This window comes from Schistocerca nitens, chromosome 1, assembly GCF_023898315.1.
Source record: "Schistocerca nitens isolate TAMUIC-IGC-003100 chromosome 1, iqSchNite1.1, whole genome shotgun sequence".
Classification (NCBI taxonomy): Eukaryota; Metazoa; Arthropoda; class Insecta; order Orthoptera; family Acrididae; genus Schistocerca; species Schistocerca nitens.
The window spans coordinates 82,035,154-82,057,216 of NC_064614.1; the positions used below are offsets into that span (position 1 = coordinate 82,035,154).

At 43.9% G+C, this 22,063-nt stretch overlaps 1 pseudogene; it reads right to left on the reverse strand.

The window, feature by feature from the left end:
* Nucleotides 1–4,596: 4,596 nt before the first annotated feature.
* Nucleotides 4,597–4,714, reverse strand: LOC126213064 (5S ribosomal RNA; annotated as a pseudogene).
* Between the last annotated feature and the right edge of the window lie 17,349 nt (nucleotides 4,715–22,063).

A 22,063-nucleotide genomic window follows, 5' to 3' on the forward strand; every position in this document is an offset into this window, starting at 1 on the left:
GCAATCTAAATGGGGCCATGTATGCTCATTTCCTACGTAATGCTCTACCGATGTTACTACAAGATGTTTCACTGCATGACAGAATGGCGATGTACTTCCAACATGATGGATGTCCGGCACATAGCTCGCGTCCGGTTGAAGCGGTATTGAATAGCACACTTCATGACAGGTGGATTGGTCGTCGAAGCACCATACCACGGCCCGCACGTTCACCGGATTTGACGTACCCGGATTTCTTTCTGCGGGGAAAGTTGAAGGATATTTGCTATCGTGATCCACCGACAACGTCTGACAACATGTGTCAGCCCATTGTCAATGCATGTGCGAACATTACGGAAGGCGAACTGCTCGCTGTTGAGAGTAATGTCGTTGCACTATTGCCAAATGCAGTGAGGTTGACTGACATCATTATGAGCATTTATTGCATTAATGTGGTATTTACAGGTATTCACGCTGCAACAGCATGCATTCTCACAAATGATAAGTTCACAAAGGTACATGTATCACATTGGAACAACCGAAATAAAATGTTCAAACGTACCTACGTTCTGTAATTTAATTTAAAAAACCTCCTGTTACCAACTGTTCGTCTAAAATTGTGAGCCATATGTTTGTGACTAATACAGCGCTATCTATCACGAAGTGAAAAAAGTGTCCCAACTAAAACATTCATATTTCTTTACGTACTGCACGAATATGTAATAAAAATGGGGGTTCCTATTAAAAAAAAGGCAGTTAATATCCGTTTGACCTATGGCAGCGCCATCTAGCGGGCCAACCATAGCGCCATCTGGTTTACCCCTTCAAACTAGACGAGTTTCGTTCTTTGAAGTTTTTTCGTTTGATGCTTATTTCGTGAGATATTTGGCCCGGTCACTATCAATGGACCACCCTGTATATAAGGGGGAGTGAACAGCGGTAGGTGTTGAGTGGTCACTGTGAAGGCCATAGAGATTCTGCATACCGTGTGAGACACCATTATTAGCATGTGGCAGAGTTTGAAAGGGGCCTCGTGGTGTGTTTACCTTTGGCCGGCTGGTCGAATTGTGCAGTATCCAGATTTGTGAGGCATTCAAGTATAATAGTGGCTCCTTGCCGCTGGACAGCATGGGAATACGAGGAGAAGCATACATAAATTAAGATTCCGATCGACCATGTCTGACCACCACAACGGGAGAAACACTATACTGTGTACCAAGCACACCGTAAACACTTCAGATATGCGTCTGCCATTCGAGAACAGTGGTGTGCCTACGTCAATGGCACTCGTGTCTTTCGATATCGGCTTCCGGCACACTCCTCAGTATTCACAGCCGATTACATTCTAAAAACAAGAGATCGACTGGGAGAAGTGTGTTGACATTTGCACAGATGGTGCTACAGCCATGGTAGGAAAAACCAAGGGCGCTGTATCACTGCATTGTAGGTAGATATAAGAACCACCAGCAGTCATTGTATTGTGCACAGGCGAGCTCTAGTAACGAAAAACGCCTAATAATTTAAAATATGTTGGGAGGATGTGGTCAAAAGGATCACCCATGTAAAATTGCAGCCATAGCAGTCCAGAGCGCTGAAAAATATGTGCGGCGAAATGGGCAGTAAAAACAACTTGCTTTCACTACATACAGAAGTGAGATGGCTATCCAAAGAATTAGCGCTATTGAGGCTTTATGAACATAGTAATGAGTTTTTACCTACGTGGTACCTTTTCGCCCCTGTGTGGTTTGTGAGCGAATGCGCTGTATTCTACTCTTTACAAAATTACTATCAGTATTTAGATGAGGGTTTAGAAAGGATTGCTCCTTCAGAAGGTTCTGTTGTACACTTTCCTCCTACTAACCGGTATTATTTTCCTTTGGTAACGATAGCCTCACTCACTGTAAAGTTTCATTAGACATACGCGATAACGGTCAACTCTATGGTAATACAGTACGCTGATTAGGAAGGGAGAGGTTACAGTTTCTTTAGGAAGAAAGACATAAACAAATTTACCGGGTCTACAAAAGAAATTAGTTCTCTTGTATATTATGCAGGATGATTCAAAGATAACGTTACAAAGTTTGATAACGGAGAATGGCAAATGTATCAATTAGAGGTGAGGGGCCACGGATATGGTACTTGACCTGGGGTTACAATGATAAAAGCAAAGACGGTTTAAATTGCGGCAGCAGCAAAGCATAAAATTTCAGTCTTTAACTTTTTCCTCAGAGTGTGAAAATATTTTGTTGGCGCCCAACTACATAGGGATAAATGTTCATCATAAAAAAATAAGAGAAGTCAGAACTCCCAAGGAAAGATTCAAGTGCTCGTTTTCCCGTGCGCTGCTCGAGAGCGGAAAGAAGCGAAATAACTTGAAGGTGTTCCATGCCCCCTCCGCCAGGCACTTAATTGTAAATTGCAGAGGCCTTGTATCAGGCCACGGAGGACATCCGGCAGTTCTAGGCGCTTCAGTCTGGAACCGCGCGACTGCTACGGTCGCAGGTTCGAATCCTGCCTCGGGCATGGGTGTGTGTGACGTCCATAGGTTAGGTAGGTTAAAGTCGTTCTAAGTGCTAGGGGACTGATAACCTCAGATGTTAAGTCCCATAGTGCTCAGAGCCATTTGAACCATTTTGAACATCCGGCGGCACGGCCTTACCAATTGTGTCCTCTGCTCAGACTCACTCAGCGCCCTCAAAGTCTCTGTGCGCTGTACACTGCTCATCCCTTAGTGCAGGGGGTCCAGGAAAAAGTCACTTGATCACTCTTGGTGGAGCCAATGACAAGTTTCTGTAGGTCCCTGGTCATGTCCGTCGGCCAGGAAACGAGGCTGCTGACGCTGCTGCCAAGGCTGCAGTCCTCGTCTCTCAGCCCGCGATTACCTCTATTCCCTCCGAAGATCTCTGCGTTGCCGTCTGTCAAGAGGTGGTGTCCCTTTGGCATCGCCAATGGTCCTCCCCCTTCACCGGAACAAGCTTCGGCTTATTAAGCCTCTCCCGGCACTTTGGACGACTTCCTCCCTCTCGCCGGGAGGAGATTATTTCAACTCGGCTGCGTTTTGGGGCAGTAACTTTTTAGCCATCGTCATTTGCTCAGTAGCGCTTCCCCAACACTGTGTACCCACTGTGTCCATATTTCAAATGTCTGCGTTTTGGGGTAGTAACTTTTTAGCCATCGTCATTTGCTCAGTAGCGCTTCCCCAACACTGTGTACCCACTGTGTCCAAATTTCAAATGTCCGCCACTTCCTGCTGGAAAGCCCTTCTTTTACCAATTTACGTTCCAGCTTGGGTTTGTCGTCTAATTTGTCAGCCGTTTTAGCGAATGACGGGCGGGCTGTCGGCCACGTTTTAATTTTTATCCGCCGAAGCAATGTGCGGAGGCCATTTAATTTTTAGTTTTGGACCACCACTTTTGTACGGTGCGTTTATCTCTTAGCTCTTTTTCCGTGTGCCTTTTTTAGTTGTCTCCTATTCTGTCCACTGGGACTGACATATAGTCATTTCCCTCGTCTCTGTGTTTGTATTCTATAGTTTTGTCTTGGGCGCTTATGACCCCAGTTGTTTTTTGCGCCCTAAAACCAAACAAACGAACAATTCGAGCGCAGTTAATGTATTTGCAAATTCTGAGTCATTTCGCACCATTGGTCGAAAACTATCTGCCACACTAGGGAGTTAGCGTCTCATGCATGGAAGCGGTTAAAACAAACAGCTGCGTTTGGAGTGGAGTCGTGCCCAGAAATGTTGAATGGCATCGCATTGTGTCCAGCGATGAATCGCGGTTCTGTACTACCCCAAAAAATACCTCGTATGCTGGCGAGCTATAGTGACGTCCCATTCTTCCAAAATTGCACAGTGGTGTTATTCCTGGCGTGATGGTAGACATTGGGTGTGACTTCAGGTCTGACTGAGGGAACTCTGAAGGCAAAACGGCACGTCACAGGCATCCCACTTCCTCATAGGCTACTTCTAATGTGACAGAATCGCAGTGCTGTTGTTCAGTAGGACATTGCTCGTTCACGAGTACCAAATGGCTCTACGAACTTTCTGCATGATGCTGAGGTATTCCCGTTGCCAGCAAGGTTCCCAGATCTGTCCCCACAAAAACAGGTGTGGTGCCAGCTTGAACGCCAACTCCATCCCACAACCAGTATCCAGGATATCAAGGAAGAGTTCAATAATTGTTTGCCAACTTGCCTCAGGGGAGGATACAAGGGTTTTGTGACACACATCCCAACCCAAACGGACATCAAGGACCAGTTACAACAGGAGAGGCTACAACTGTTACACGGCACCAATCCTAACCGAAACAGTGCATGCAGCCAGAACAGGGAAGGTGAAACAACACATTGATAAGCAGCTTCATGCTGTCAAATTATTTGTAAATCTGAGTCAATAATAACTCTCCATCCGAACAGGCCTTGGAGCGCCCAACGGTATCGCTACCGACCGGCCGCCGTGTCATCCTCTCAGCCCAAGGGTGTCACTGGATGTGGATACGGAGGGGCATATGGTCAGCACAACGCTCTCCCTGCCGTTGTCAGTTTTCGTAACCGGAGCTGCTACTTCTTAGTCAAGTAGCTCCTCAGTTGCCTCACAAGGCCTGCGTGCACCGCGCTTGCCAACAGCGTTCTGCAGACCGGACGGTCACCCATCCAAGTGCTAGCCCAGCCCGACAGCGCTTAACTTCGGTGATCTGACGGGAACCGGTGTTACCACTGCGGCAAGGCCGTTGGCGAGTCGATAATATAATCACTGAAAAATATCCCAGACTCTCTCAACCCGTGATCCTTTATTTCATTTCCATATTTCATTCTGGGCATTTCATATTTCTTTTGTTAAAACAATCTACAGTTTAATTCATAGCCTGACAAATATTTCTAGGTTATTAAACAGACTACAACCACAAGCAAATCCGCAAATAGGGGAATAACAGGCAGGCTTCAGAAGAGGGAGATCAGGCATAGAACAGATCTGGAACTTGAGAACACTTTTGAAAGTCAGACAGACAAGAAACACTGTAGTTACTTTTGTAGACTTTAAAAAAGCATAAGACTCCATAGAGCGACAAACGCTTTTTGACATACTGGAAGAATATGGCATCAACAGAAAAACCAGGGCAATTATACAACAGACGCCCACAGACACTACCTCGAAGATTAAGTTCATGGGAGAAATTTCGGATCCCTTCCAGATACACACAGGTGTCCTACAAGGAGTTAGGCTTTCACCAATCCTGTTTAACATAGTCTTAGACAAAATTGTCAAACAATGGGAAGAACAAGTTAAAGGAACGCAGCTAGGAAGAACACGTGAAACAAGAACAATCATTAATGTGCGGCATTTGCAGATGACACAGCCATACTTAGTAATAACACACAGGAGGCAAAGGAAGCACTGGAACACCTACATGAAATAGCTACCAAAACAGGTCTACAGATATCGTATGAGAAGACTCAATACATGGAACTACAAACCAACAATGTACACATCATGCAAACGATGTATGCATCCGAAAAAAGAGTCGAAAAATTTAAATATTTAGGGGAATACATACAAATAGGAGAATCAAACAAGGCATCGAACACAGAACTAACAGAAAGACTACAAAAAGCATACAAACTCACATAGTCGCAATATAATCAGAAAAGCATATCAAGAGAGGCAAAAATTAGACACTAAAAGTAGATGTATTACCGGAAGCACTATATGCGTCCGAAACGACCACAATTGGAGCATCAGGCATTATAGAGACAGAAAAAATTGAACTCAAAATTCTCAGGAAAATATTCGCACCAATATACAAATATGGCATATGGATAAAAAGATCTACCAATGAGTTATACCAGCACACTGACAGACTCACAAACACGATCAGAAATCGCATACTAAATTTCTACGGATATATACAGAGAATGGACATCACAAGACTTACAAAGAGAATCTTCGATGCAGTAAAACATTCAAGCCTTAAAACAAATTGTTATCATGAAATACAGGAAGACATAAGGGAGCTGGGGATCAACAAACAAATGATAAAGGACAGAAAGGAATTCAGGAACAAAATTAGGAACGCAAAATTTATGGTAAATGAGAAGAGGAAGACGGGAGCATTATGGACGGAACAAAGGAAACAAGAGCATAGTCAAAGGATGAAGAGATTCTGGGAAGAGAATAGGAAGAAAGGAAATAAGTGAAAATTGTGTCATCATGAGATATTTGAGTTCAAACACTGTCCATAAGGGCAAAAATGATATGAATGAATTAATTAATTTCTAGGTATGTCGCTCTCTCCCACCATCGAAGAAAATAGGAAAGAGGAATTTCACTGTCCGCATAACTTTTGTCATTTCTGTTTCAAGTAAACTCGTTTGAAGAATGTTGTAAAAATATCCGTACTATAGAAACAGGCATAAAGTAGATTGTAAAAATTAAGAAACACTTTTCTATATTATTGGTTAGTGTGATTTGGAAATCATTGCCGGCCAGTGTGGCCGAGCGGTTCTAGGCGCTTCAGTCTGGAACAGCGCGACCGCTTCGGTCACAGGTTCGAATCCTGCCTCGGGCATGGATGTGTGTGATGTCCTTAGGTTAGATAGGTTTAAGTAGTTCTAAGTTCTAGGGGACTCATGACCTCAGATGTTAAGTCCCATAGTGCTCAGAGCCATTTGAACCATTTTTTTGGAAATCATTGCGTATGCCTCACATAGTCTCCTACCATTCCATGTTGACGTGTTTGCACCCTCATCGAACCTCGCAGCTCGTCCACGTTGACCGGTAAACACGTAGTGTAGGCAATTATACCCCACGGCACTATGATAGCATTACATGAAAAGTCTAAAATAACTGCAAAGAAAAGAGTCGACGCCGTCCAAGTTATCGTCTGGTAAAGAGACAGTTAAAATGATTATTATAAAAGTGTCACGACTTCTGTGTTTCGAATCATGGAAGTTTTAGCGGCTCTTTTGCTTTGGCAAAGTAGAGCGACATAGGGCGGCACCGCTTCCCAACTGGGTCCCTCTTACAGCGTTTACTGAGCCCCCTCACCACTACCTCATTAATCAGCGCCGCCCCGTAGCGAACGGGGAAAGGGCTGGCTGTGATGGAGGTCAAAGATAAATCAGTCGCACCCAGGCGACGCCACACCAGATTCATACTGCCGAGGGTGGTAGTAGACATCGGAGGTTAATCATCAGTTTAAGATCGGCCAGAGAAGTATTGCTACAAGGAGCAGGCAAGGCTGTACGGAACATCTTTTTATTTCTACTACCCACTTCAGCCTTCGCGACGAAGGGCTGCCAGGGGTTTTAATTACGGATCGGTCCGCAAAGAGAGTGATGAATCAGATGTCCTGAAGCGGAGACTCGCAATAAACTTTTGAAAGTCGAAGCCACCTCAGAAAGTGACCACCGGGATCGGTGCTCGTCTTGAATGCGTCAACCGGTACTGCTGCGGCTGAGAAAGAGGTTATGGGAGGGGGGAAGAGGTGGCAACTGGCAACCACCACACGAGGCATTGAATACACACTTATGATTCCTTATGACTCACGTCCATTGTTACAATAGCTCCTCTGTCTGTCTAGGTACTTTGTCATCTGGTATTAAGATCAAAATCAGCAGCACACGGAAAAACTGTTCGTTATACGAGGAATGTTAGTAATTAATTGTTATTTTGTTTCCCGGTAGTGGAGTCCAGCTGCACATTAAAATATCCGCGCCACAGTATCATAGCCGCTACAAGAGTCAAAACGGTGCAGACCATTGGTTATGCGGAGTGTCTTGCCAAAACTCTTTGTCTGTATTCGAAGAGAAACAAAGCAGTAGCATTAGATACTAACTTTCTGGATGTGTACGGTAAAAATACATCGTTCTATGACACAGTGGTTAGCTGACATAGATGGGTCCAGTGTGGTTAAGTAAATGTTGATGACGATGAACAAATTCGCGTACCATCTCGCTGTGAAGAGATCTCATCTATATAGCACTCCATCTTCAGGCCGCAAGTGGCCCATCGGGACCATCCGACCGCCGTGTCATCCTCATTGAGGATGCGGTTAGGAGGGGCGTGTGGTCAGCACACCGCTCTCCTGGTCGTTATGATGGTGTTCTTTGACCGGAGCCGCTACTGTTCGGTCGAGTAGCTCCTCAATTGGCATCACGAGGCTGAGTGAACCTCGAAAAATGGCAACAGTGCATGGCGACTGGATCGTCACCCATCCAAGTGCCGGCCACAGCCGACAGCGCTTAACTTCGATGATCTCACGGGAACCGGCGTATCCTCTGCAGCAAGGGCGTTGTCCTCTTACTGTAACTCTTCAGTTCGCAGTCAAACGCCTGGCAGAGGGTTCATCCTACCGTTCCATTTTCGAACGGCGCATGAGAAAAACGTGCACTTAAATCTTCCTGTTCGAGCTCTGACTTCTCTTATTTTACGATGATGATAATTTTTCCCTATGAAAGTGGACCCCAACACAATATTTTTGTAATCGGAGGATAATGCTGGTGATTGCAATTTTACGGGGAGATCCTGCCGCAACAATTGATTGCCACTCCAAGTCACTTGTAATGTATGTGGCACTGTCTTCCTATTTCGCGGTAGTACTTCTTTCAACGTTTTCGATGTCCTCCATCAGTCACATCTGATGCGGGTCCCACACCACACACCAGTACTCGAGAGGAGAGCGGACAAGCGTGGTGTAAGCTGTCTTCTTAGATAGACTTGTTACGTTATCTATGTGTTTTGCCAATAAATCTCAGTCTTTGTTTTGCCTTCACTACAACGTTATCTAGGTTATCGTTCCAGTTTAAGTTATTAGTAATCTTTATCCGTAAGTATTTAGTTGGATTTATAGCCTGTAGAGTTATGTGATTTATCGTATAATCGGAATTTAGCAGACTTCTTTTAGTATTCATGTGTATGACTTCGCAGTTTTCATTATTTAGGGTCAGTTTCCAGAGTTGTATAACCTAAGCATGCAGTGAGAATCGGTGAATTATAGACACATGATGTTTAATCACAGGACAGATGGCTTGTAACTGAGGAAGTGTAATGGTGAGTCGGTGAAAGATTTTAAATTGATCCCTAATTCGGAGGTAACTACCAAGGGAGGGGTAGCCATGAGAAAATTACAGATTAGTTAAAAGAAGAATAACGTTCTAGGTGACGGAGCGTGTAGTAACAGTAATATGAATGTGGTGAAGAAGCAAGAACTCAATCTGTGTACCGAAGAAGCCATTAAAGAAGTAAACTGAAGCTTTATCAGTAGAATTTAAATTGAGAGTTGAAGGATACACTGATAAGATTCGCTGATACCATGGCTATTGCAAGTGGGAAGGAAGAAGAACTGCAGGACGTACTGAGTAGAGTGAACAGTCTAATGAGCATCGACGAAAGAGGTAACTAATGAAAAGTAGGATAAGAGAAATTACAAATAAACTTATCGCAGTTTGGTAGACCAAATGAGGGAATTCTGCTATGTAGGGGGCAAAATGAGGTATGATGTACGAAGAAAACAAGACATAAGAAGCTACTAGCAAAGACAAAGAAGGCATTCCTGGCCCAAAGGGGTCTGCTAATATAATATACAGTCTTGAATTTGAGAAAGAAGTTTCTGGGAATGTACGTTTGGAGCACGCCACTCTATCACATTAAATCGTGGGCAGTTGTTGTTGTTGTGGTCTTCAGTCCTGAGACTGGTTTGATGCAGCTCTCCATGCTACTCTATCCTGTGCAAGCTTCTTCATCTCCCAGTACCTACTGCAACCTACATCCTTCCGAATCTGCATAGTGTATTCATCTCTTGGTCTCCCTCTACGATTTTTACCCTCCACGCTGCCCTCCAATGCTAAATTTGTGATCCCTTGATGCCTCAGAACATGTCCTACCAACCGATCCCTTCTTCTAGTCAAGTTGTGCCACAAACTTCTCTTCTCCCCAATCCTATTCAATACCTCCTCATTAGTTACGTGATCTACCCACCTTATCTTGAGCATTCTTCTGTAGCACTACATTTCGAAAGCTTCTATTCTCTTCTTGTCCAAACTGGTTATCGTTTATGTTTCACTTCCATACATGGCTACACTCCATACAAATACTTTCAGAAACGACTTCCTGACACTTAAATCTATACTCGATGTTAACAAATTTCTCTTCTTCAGAAACGCTTTCCTTGCCATTGCCAGTCTACATTTTATATCCTCTCTACTTCGACCACCATCAGTTATTTTGCTCCCCAAATAGCAAAACTCCTTTACTACTTTAAGTGTCTCATTTCCTAATCTAATCCCCTCAGCATCACCCGATTTAATTTGACTACATTCCATTATCCTCGTTTTGCTTTTGTTGATGTTCATCTTATATCCTCCTTTCAAGACACTGTCCATTCCGTTCAACTGCTCTTCCAAGTCCTTTGCTGTCTCTGACAGAATTGCAATGTCATCGGCGAACCTCAAAGTTTTTACTTCTTCTCCATGAATTTTAATACCTACTCCGAATTTTTCTTTTGCTTCCTTTACTACTTGCTCAATATACAGATTGAATAACATCGGGGAGAGGCTACAACCCTGTCTCACTCCTTTCCCAACCACTACTTCCCTTTCATGCCCCTCGACTCTTATAACTGCCATCTGGTTTCTGTACAAATTGTAAATAGCCTTTCGCTCCCTGTATTTTACCCCTGCCACCTTCAGAATTTGAAAGAGACTATTCCAGTTAACGTTGTCAAAAGCTTTCTCTAAGTCTACAAATGCTAGAAACCTAGGTTTGCCTTTTCTTAATCTTTCTTCTAAGATAAGTCGTAAGGTTAGTATTGCCTCACGTGTTCCAACATTTCTACGGAATCCAAACTGATCTTCCCCGAGGTCCGCTTCTACCAGTTTTTCCATTCGTCTGTAAAGAATTCGCGTTAGTATTTTGCAGCTGTTAGAAAATCGAAAAAGAAGAGAGTCGAAGTGTTTGATATGTGGTGCTGTAGAAGGATGTTTATAATAATGTAGACTGATGAGAAACAAGGAGAATATGCAGAGATTCAGCAAAGGGAAAGACATGTGGAAAGCATTGGTAAGAAGAATCAACAGGATTACTGGATATGTGTTAAGATAACAAGGAATAACTTCCACGGTACTTGAGGGAACTGTAGACGGTACAGAGCATAGAATAAGGTAGGCATATATGCAACAGTGTCGTGTCGTTGGGTTCGAGAACTACGCTGAAATAAATAGGTTGGTGCGGGAGAGCATGGTGGTCCACATCAAACCCGTCAGAACACTCATGGAAAAGAGGAAAGTATGCAGGGTTCATGAGCGTGACCCAGCGACGAAGGAGCAAAACACGGGGTGGATGAAGGAAGAAAATCTCCTGCCGTGGTTACTGTAGTTTTCAAAGAGTCACGGTAAGCTGTCCAATGGGTTGTACCTGCTCAAAGAGAACATCATTTCTCCTCCCTTTGGGGACACAGTCACACATGCTACTTCTTTGGGCTATCAAAGTTTACCTCACACCCTGTTCTTTGCACATAGCAGCCACTTACTTCCATCTCATTCCTCCGACAACCTAGATCTAGTACAGTTTCAAAAGTAGTAGCCAGGTGCCCATTATGGAAATCAAATGCTATAGAATTGGGAATTGCACTTCATTAATGCTGTAGTTGTAGCGTGAAATCCAAATCTGGCTCAACAATTAGCATGCGAACCCATAAACTAATCTGTCAGTAGACTCAGACCTAGATTGAACTTTTTAGTCACAACATAATATGAGAAACACCGTTAATTACGTACCCATGAAATTATAAATGCTTCAAAACCTGCACAACAATTAATCCTTGCGCTTCCCCTTCTAGTCTACTAGCCAGCAATTATAATAAATCAACACAGTATCGCCAGGTATCTGTAATACTGTACTGAGGTTTCAATAAGGATAATCACTAAGCTGAATATTTTAAAACTTTTCTTCGGAATTATATTTCACTGAAACATTTACTATCCCTCTATGAAAACCAAATGTACTCCTTTAGACGCAAGATTCACTGAATGGTAAAGAACTCTACTGGTCCACAAAGATTATTAAATGTTGTTATAGAACTCAGTCACTTTGAATTTAAAATAGGAAACTCCGAAATATCGCAATACTTGGAATAAGACCGTCTATAGGTAAATGACTAAGGATAAAATATAGGTGCTCAACATAAAGTTTACAGAACGCATCTTATTACTGGATAGTAAACACTTAACTGGTCCATCAGTACTCAACTCTCAACTGATTCTTTGAGAGGAAGGTGGAAGCTGTCGTGATTTCCTGTGGCTACTCAAAAAAGGAAGCAAAAATATCCATGCCTCTTCCCGTATAACAAGATCTGAAAACTCTCTTCTTTCGTAGGACGGAGATAACCAACGTACGCTGTGAATAATGAGCTAAATTTCTTCCACATCCGAGGCTACATAAAATAATCTTGCCGCTCTTCTTTTCTCGTTCAGTTCACAAGGTGCGGATACTTTGCACCAGCTGACTGTTGTCACAAAGGAGTCTTACAGCTCCATCGCCCAATTCAGATTTCCTATTCTCGCCAGGCTGGTTTCGTTGTGAAGGAATTCACTCCAGCTTTTACATGATGAAAAACCTAAATATCTTATGCGAGAAACAGTATTAGAACTAAACATTTCCATCCTTTTGTAGAATATTAATTTTAACATTAAATTCGTTGATTAATTACAGTGATATAAATGGACATAAATAGTGAATAATCATATACACAGATGTTACATCAAAGATCATGGTGATACAAACATCACACTGAACACAAGGAGACAAAGAAGTTAGATAATGTAGGTATAGGTAATATCGATAATAGTATTACAAGCATTACTTACCCCTCCTTGCAGCTCTTCCATTTCAAGTGGCAATAGAGACAGAATGTTTCATAAAACCCGATAAGAAGAAATTGGAAATTTGTGGTAAGGTTTTAAGGGACCAAACTGCTGAGGTCATCGGTCCCTAAGCTTGCACACTATTTAATCTAACTTAAACTAACTTACGCTAAGGACGACGCAGACACCCATGCCCGAGGGAAGACTCGAACCTCCGACGGGGGTAGCTGCACGGACCATGACAAGAAGTCCTTAGACCGCACGGCTACCCCGCACGGCTAAGAAGAAACCATAGTGAATCAAGTCGGGTAACGGTGGAAGCCACTCATGAAGATAAGAGCCATGAGGAGAAGCACGTCCAGCCCAAAACTGAGGAAATCACGATCATTTGAAAGTAAATGTGCTGGAGAATCGTTTTGTTCAAAAATTTGTCGCCTCCCTCTTGCTGTAATTGTAGCTTAAGCTACCATTGTAGCATGTCCAAGTACTAGAAATCAGTCACACTTTCCAGCGCAAAGCAAAACTAGTCCACACTGTTTAGAAGCGAACACGGCACAAAAGACCTTAACTAAAGATAGATCACGAATGTGTTCCATAATCTCATGAAGACGTTCTGTACCGCACCCATGCACGTTAAGGCGGTTCACCTTCCAAGACGGGCACATGCAACATGGCTTCGTCACTTAACACCATCTTCTGTGGAAAACCATCTTCCTCCAGTTGTCGCTGCAAGTCGTTGTAAAATGCAGAACGCAGCTCATTGTCTCGAGCAGTCAGCGCATTTAACAATACTGCGACTGGTACGGTTTTACACGCAGTCGTCTCAGGAGAATGCGTCAGACAACTGACTGCGATATCTGCAGTTCTCTGTTCGCACGGGCAGTGCTGCAAAATGGTTCAAGTCATACCTCACTAACAGGAAACAAAGGGTGTCAGTGCAAGGGACTAGTGAATTAAGTCATCAGACATCATCAGAATGGGAAGAAATTACATGTGGTGTCCCACAAGGATCCATCTTAGGGCCATTGCTGTTTCTTGTGTACATTAATGATCTCTCATCAGTTACACTGCCAGAAGCAGAGATCGTTTTGTTTGCAGATGACACAAGTATTGCAATAAATAGTATGTCAAGTGTAGTTCTAGACAGATCTGCTAATGATATTTTCATGGATATTAATAAATGGTTTAAAGCCAACTCACAGACATTAAACTTCGAAAAGACTCACTATATGCAGTTCAGATCCTGTAAGAGGTTTCCACCCAGCATATGCATAAAATACGAAGAAGAGCAGATAGAAGAGGTTGACAGTCTTAAATTCCTGGGATTACAAAAAAATGGTTCAAATGGCTCTGAGCACTATGGGACTCAACTTCTGAGGTCATTAGTCCCCTAGAACTTAGAACTACTTAAACCTAACTAACCTAAGGACATCACAAACATCCATGCCCGAGGCAGGATTCGAACCTGCGACCGTAGCGGTCCTGCGGTTCCAGACTGCAGCGCCTTTAACCGCACGGCCACTTCGACCGGCTCCTGGGATTACAACTTGATAATAAATTCAGTTGGGAAGAGCACACCACAGAACTGCAGAAACGCCTTAACAAATCTGTATTTGCAATTCGAGTGTTAGCAGACATAGGTGACATAAATATGAAAAAGCTTGCATACTTTGCCTACTTTCAATCCATAATGTCATATGGTATAATATTTTGGGGTAACTCTACAAGTCAAACAAAAGTTTTCAGAGTCCAAAACCGTGTAATACGTATTATTTGTGGAGTAAATTCACGGACGTCCTGTAGAAACCTCTTCAAAGAACTGGGTATACTAACTACTGCCTCTCAGTATATTTACTCATTAATGAAATTTGTCCTAAATAATATATCTCTTTTTCCAACAAACAGCTCAGTTCATACATACAATACCAGGAACAAAAATGATCTGCACAAGGACTTAAAAGCACTTACTTTAATTCAAAAAGGGGTCCACTACTGAGGAACACTCATCTTCAATAATTTGCCAGTAAACATAAAAAATTTAGTTACAAATAAAGATCAGTTTAAAAGGAGCCTGAAAGACTACTAGTGGCCAACTCCTTCTACTCCATTGACGAATTTTTTAGTAGAAACAAATGATGTATTGTATATATTCATACAATTAGTATTGTAATTTCAGCTTTAAAAAAAATTTACATGTTCCACATCCACGAGGATCTCCTCAGCACCGATCTATGGAACGAAAACTAATCTAATCTAATCTAGCCTTCGATTTCTTCAGGCTCCTGACCAGTGATACCCATACACACCCTACCTTCTACAATGACAGTCTCGGCCACTCTGTAGTCTTCGCACCACATTAGCCATCAAACTCAAGGAATTCATGGACTGAAGCGTCAAAGAAACTGGAATAGGCATGCATGTTCAAATACATAGATATGTAAACAGGTAGAATACGGCGCTGCGGCCGGCAACGCCTATTTAACACAAGTGCCTGGCGCATTTTCTAAATCAGTCACCGCTACTACAAAGGCTGGTTATCGACATCTGGGTGAGTCTGATCGTGGTGTTATAGTCGGCGCCCGAGTGATGGGACACAGCATCGCCGGCCGGCGTGGCCGAGCGGTTCTAGGCGCTACAATCTGGTACCGCGCGACCGCTACCGTCGCAGTTTCGAATCCTACCTCGGGCATGGATGTGTGTGATGTCCTTAGGTTAGTTAGGTTTAAGTAGTTCTAAGTTCTAGGGGACTGATGACCTCAGAAGTTAGGTCCCATAGTGCTCAGAGCCATTTGAACCATTTTTGACGCAGCATCTCCGAGTTGGCGATGAAGTGGGGATTTTCACGTACGACCATTTCACGAGTGTACCGTGAATATTGTGAATGCGGTAAAATTTCAAATCTCAGACATCTCTGCAGCCGGAAAAAGATCCTGCAAGAACCGGACCAACGACGACTGAAGAGAATCCTTCAACTTGACGGAAGTGCTACCCTTTCGCAAATTGCTGCAGATTTCAATGCTGGGCCATCAACAAGTGTCAGGGTGTGAACCATTCAACGAAACATCATCGATATAGGCTTTCGGCGCCGAAGGCCCATTCGTGTACCCTTGATGACTGCAAGAACCAAGCTTTACGCCTTGCCTTGGCTCGTCAGCACCGAAGTTGGACTTTTGATGACACAAACATGTCGCCCGGTCGAATGAGTCTCGTTTCAAATTGTATCGAGAGGATGTATGTGTTCGGGTATGGAGACAACCTCATGAATCCATGGACCCTGCATGTAAGCAGGGGACTGTTCAAGCAGGTGGGGCGTGTGCAGTTGTAGTGATATGGGACCCCTAATATTGCTAGATAAGTCTCTGACTTAAGCATCCTGTCTGATCACCTGCATCCATTCATGTCCATTGTGCATTCCGACGGACTTGAGCAATTCCATCCGGACAATGTTACACTCCACGCGTCCAGAATGGCTACACAGTGGCTGCAAGAACACACTTCTGAGTTTAATTATTTCCGCTGGCTACCAAACGCCCCAGACATAAATACTGTTGAATATATCTGGGATGCCTTGCAATGTACTGTACAGAACTCCATCCCCCCGTACTCTTAAGGATTTATGGACAGCCCTTCAGGATTCATGGTGTCACTTCCCTCAAAAAATGGTTCAAATGCTTTGAGCACTACGGAACTTAACTTCTGAGGTCATCAGTCCCCTAGAACATAGAACTACTTAAACCTAACTAACCTAAGGACACCACACACATCCATCCCCGAGGCAGGATTCGAATCTGCGACCGTAGCGGTCACGCGGTTCCAGACTGTAGCGCCTAGAACCACTTGGCCACTTCGGCAGGCTGTGTCACTTCCCTACAGCACTACTTCAGACTTAAGTCGAGTCCACAGCACGTCGTGTTGTGGCACTTCCGCGTGCTCATTGGGGCCCTGCGCGATATTGACAGCTGTACCAGTTTCGTTGGCTCTTCAGTGTAATTCCACATATGGTATGTCAATACACGTTTAATTGTCATACGCTTATTTTGCCATGTATAGTAATTTTAATTAATGAGTACGTGTAATTTCGCTTAACTATTACATTTGCGATACTTCTTACTCATGTACCGTAGCTACAGTGCCCTCTGCCGTCCTCAGTTATTTGTATAAATGCCAGACGCATGTAGGTCATCACAGCAATCACTATATACCTACATGCACAACTTGTCGTTGATAGCTACCCCAGAACATTTTACGCTATGTATGACTGGTATGTATGGCTATTAACCACGTGAGTACATTTTATTTTTCTTATGTAGCACCAGGCCTTTTATAGATTTATCTTCAGCATAGTCTACTTAGTTGGTTATACTACTGGTTTTGTTTGTAACCAGTGTGCAATTTTCAGGGGGGGGGGGATGGGGGGGATTTCCCCCCCTCTGCATCAGATCATCCCCTCCTCTGGTTTTAGTTTATACATCCCAACCTGGGATGTTTATTTCCCACGCACTGTAGTAAAACTTTACATATAATTTAAATTTGTGGAGCCGAACACTGAAAGTGTTTAATAAGTCTTACTATTAATACTGTTAATATGTTTCAGTTTTCTATCATCAGAATAAGTACAGATTTTCACAAATGTGCCTATACTTTTTGAATTCCGCTTGTATACCTGTATGTAGATGATTTAGTAAATAAGCTTTACCTATAATGTACTTTTAAAGACATAACAAGGGATGGCTTTTCTGATAGTGCATACGCGTGAATAGTGAGTTTCGGCATTAACATCTATTTACAAATAGCTGTTTAACCATGCGTAACGCCACAGTCCAAGCTAGTAACATATATAATTCTAAAACATGATTAATACCCCTTGTAGGTGCTGTCAGGGCAAGAAGACAAAGGTGATAAATTTGTGTACCTTAATGTTGCGCGTCTGAGTACATTCTTCACTTCACACAGCATTATGTACGTGATGTACGATGGCGGGAGTTCGAAATCCTTCGATATTGGCCCGTTCTTAATGGCGTCTGTATAGAGTACCCGTCAAGACTTTCGGTACAGCCGTAAAACATTGGACACCAGGGCGGCAGGGAGTCAACGCGGTCGGAGAAATAAGGTTTTACGGCGCGCAGCCAAGCCGAGCAGCCCGCAGAGATTGCGCGCGGGTATCGGCCGGCGACCGGCGCCGTAATTTACGAGCGGCCCGGGGGCGGCTGCTTTAACGACTGGGCCGGTTCGGTCGGCACTTGTTGTCGCTGCGGCAGGTGCGGGCAAGTGCCGATCGCCGCCGCCGCCGCAACAAATTGCAACAAGCGACAAGAGGGGCTTGGCCGACGTCGCTGTGCACCGGCTGCACCATACGTCACACTCAAGCCGGTCACCTGCGCGCCTACCACTAACCGTAATGCATTGTACTGGGTGTGTCGTAAGTGATAGAGCAAACTGACACGGCTGAACACACACGACAGTAGAAGCAAACACATGCCAGTAAACACGGGTCCGCAAACGAGCCGTTTGCGAAATACTCTGAGGTGAAAAAGTCAGCGGTAGTGACGTGGCAACAGCGCGTAAACAAGGTATAAAAGGGCAGTGCATTGGCGGAGCTGTCATTTTTGCTGGAGTGATTCACATGTGAAGGTTCCCGTCATGTTTATGGCCACACTATCGGAATTAACAGACTTTGAACGCGGAATAGTAGTTGGAGCTAGACACATGGGACATTCCATTTCGGGAATCGTTAGTGTCGTATCGGCCGCCGCACAGCAGCCGTCAACTCGGCGCGGCGTGCTACAACACGCGCGGCACACAGAGAGTACCGCACACGATGTCAACAACTGGCACAAGTGAACGTGTCGTCGCGGGGTTAGCGGCACCGTACACACCACTATCCATACGGATTACCCTGGCGGCGCTGCCCTTGCCACCGGAGTGAGTAACCGTATCAGGGCGCCATCTACTAACACTCTGATTGGCCGGACCTGCGGATTTAAGCGAGCTCCCTGAGCCCGTTTAACCAGTTCAATCTTCGCCGATCACTGTGTTGCTACCCGGCTGCTGGATTCACGACGACCGAACCGTACTGTGGCCTCCCTGGCTGGAAACTTGTGACGCGTCGGTATCGACTGGTTGGCAGTGGTTTGGACTTGTATTCTCTACTAGTGACTCCGATTTCTCCTTGGCGCTACAGCCAGCGGTGTAGTCGAACTTAAGTTTTGTTTTGAGTGACAGAAGGTCAAATAAATTTGGTTATCACGGAATATTTGTTGTGTTATAGTGCGGACATAACAGTTAGGGAATTCAGTATTCCGCTATCCATAATGCCATGAGTGCCAGGAATAAGAGATTTCAGGCGCTACTCTCTCACCGAGGACAACGCAGTTGCCGACGGTATTCACTTAACGACCGAGAGCAGAGATGTTTGTATAGAGTTGTCAGTGCTAGTAGACAAGCAACACTGCATGAAATAACCGCAGAAATCAATGTGGGACGTACGAGCAACGCATCCGTTAGGACAGTGCGGCGAAAATGGGGTTAACGCACAATGGCAGCAGACGACCGTCGCGAAAGCCTTTCCTAAAGCTGAAGGGCCACGCCTGGGATCGTGAGCTATAACGGTTGGATCCTAGCCGACTGGAAAACCTTGGCCTGGTCAAATAAGACCCGTATTGAGTTGGTAAGAGTTGATGTCAGATTTCGAGTGGGAAGCAGACACCGCGTAACCAAGTCGTCACTAAAGCCGTCGGCACACGGACCGTGCTGTCGAACGTTAACGTTGAGCGTGCCAAGTTCAACGTGCTGCTGAACGCTCACGAACGATGCGACTTGTACATACGGTACGTGGACTCCAACGTGGTATACGCGATCGCAACGCACTCCAGCGGCAGTTTGAGGAATGTTTCTAGTTCGTAAATCACACTGTTTACTCAACGGGCGCGCGTAAGATTCCCACGTTAGCTCTATTGAAACGCACATTTCCTCCATCGTCCACGAGAAGGAAAGTACCATGTCCGATCAATAAGGACACAGGCTTATAAAAGTTCCATTACAAACAGTGCAGTACAAATTTGGAATACTTCTCCGCATAAGATAAACATTATTTCATCATTCCCACATTTCAGTAAAACCCAAAGGTCAGTCTTACTTGATCACTGTTCCTACCCAGAAGCAGAATCTTTGCAATATGTGAATTACGAAGCGCAAAAGAAAAAGGAGCAAAATATCTTTATACAAGTAGCGCTAGCTGTCCTGTAGATTAAGCCAATCTAACAGTCATCCCTCAAAAAAAGGTGCACGTATATTTACATAACATCAAATATTAAAGCATATAATTATAGTAAAGTAATAATAAAGTATCAGAACCTAATAAAACCTCGATTGCTAGGAAAAAAAATTCGGAAGTGTTAAGACGCGAACCACCGCCTCAACAAAAACTCATTACTGGACAGAGAAGCTACGCATTACACTAAGCCAACAACATGCTCTTCTACTCAATCATGTTGTTTTACTCCTTGCTTAAAACGTTAATCGTAGATAATTATGTTACTAACTGAATTTCAATTATAACAATTGTAGCAAGAACAACGCGTTTTGGGAGGATTTTCAGTGTGTCACTACTTTCAAATAGCCTACTCTCATAATACTCAAGATACAATAGTTCTTTTGCCACGAATATGATATTTCTCATTATTTTATTGGAGCGAATCACACAACTAACAACGGGTTTTCCAGTGATTCTCAATTTGCTGGTGCTCAGAAACGGCATACATACATATAGGTTTGAAATGAAGGCCAATATGGCGACTCATAACTCTGTAATGAAGCGAGACGGCGTGCGTGTGACGTAGGTGGCGTTGTGCCATCTCATTGATCAACGCTCAGACGCACGCTCAGAATATCTGACATGCCAGATATTGCTCTGCACGTTCGGAAAGACTCCCGGACGTGCTGTTCCACGCTATGACGTCAGAAACTCGGCACGCTCAATGCTCTACGTTCAGACGCACGGTCCGTGTGCCGACGGCTTAAGCCACTGTGCAATCTGGTGGTGGCGCCATAAATGTGTAGGTTCTGTCTACACGGAAGGGACTGAGTATTCTGGTCCAACAGAACAGATCATTGACTTCGGCTACTTGGAGACTGCATGTTCCCAAATAACGATGTGATGTTCATGAATGACAATGCACGAAGTCAGCGGGCTGCAATTGTTCACGATTGGCTTGACGAAAATTATGGACAATTCGAGCGAATGATTTGGTCACCCATGGAACATTTACGAAACATAATGTAGAGGATAGTTCGCCCACAAAATAGCAACACTTTCGTAATTATTGATTGCTATAGAGGCAGCCTGGCTCAATATTTGTGCAGCGGACTTCCAGCAACTTTCTACTCCTCTAGCACAGCATCAACAGGGCCTCTGAGGTTAATGTCCCCACCCTGCAGACGGATCACCGTCTGTAATGTCGCACGCCCTCACCTCGTGAGACATTGCGGAGAGGTCTGGAATTTAATCCAGGGTGTTGGCGGAAATAATGGTGATCAGGGACTATTGATCATGGACTTAACGCCACCACCCTTCCTGTTCTCTCCGCCGTACACGCAAAGAGAGAACTGGCAGCAGTGTGAGGTATTCCCATCCAAGTACTGGCTAGCCCGACAGTGCTTAAATTCGGTCTCTTATCCACAATGGATCAACAGAGATTCAATATGGGTTTAGAAGAGGGAAAGATACAGGAGGAAAGATACAAGAGATGAAACTGGACTACTGACAATTATAGGTGAGAAATACATTGAAAGAGAAAGATAATTTTACGCTGTTTTCATTGATCTGGAGAAAACCTTTGATAGAGTACATTGGAATAAATTAATGGACATTCTAAGGAAGAGTGGTGCTGACTCTAGGTAGAGAAGGCTGATTAAAATACTAGAACTAGAAGAGAAAATACGAGTACAGATTGGGAATGAGGTGAATGAGGCAAGCAGAACTGGAAGGGGTGTGAGGCAAGGCTGCTGTATCTCCCCAATACCGTTTAACATGTGTCTGGAGCACATTATTCATAAATGTTTGAAATGAAACATGGGAGTGTGGGTTGACGGTAATAGGATAGAAAGTATTCGATTTGCGGATGATAAAGTGTTGTTGACAGAGAGCGAAAGAATTGTGGCTGAACTGTTAAACGAATTAAATAAGTAGAGAACAAAATGTACAGTGATAAGTGGAAAAAGTAAGAAC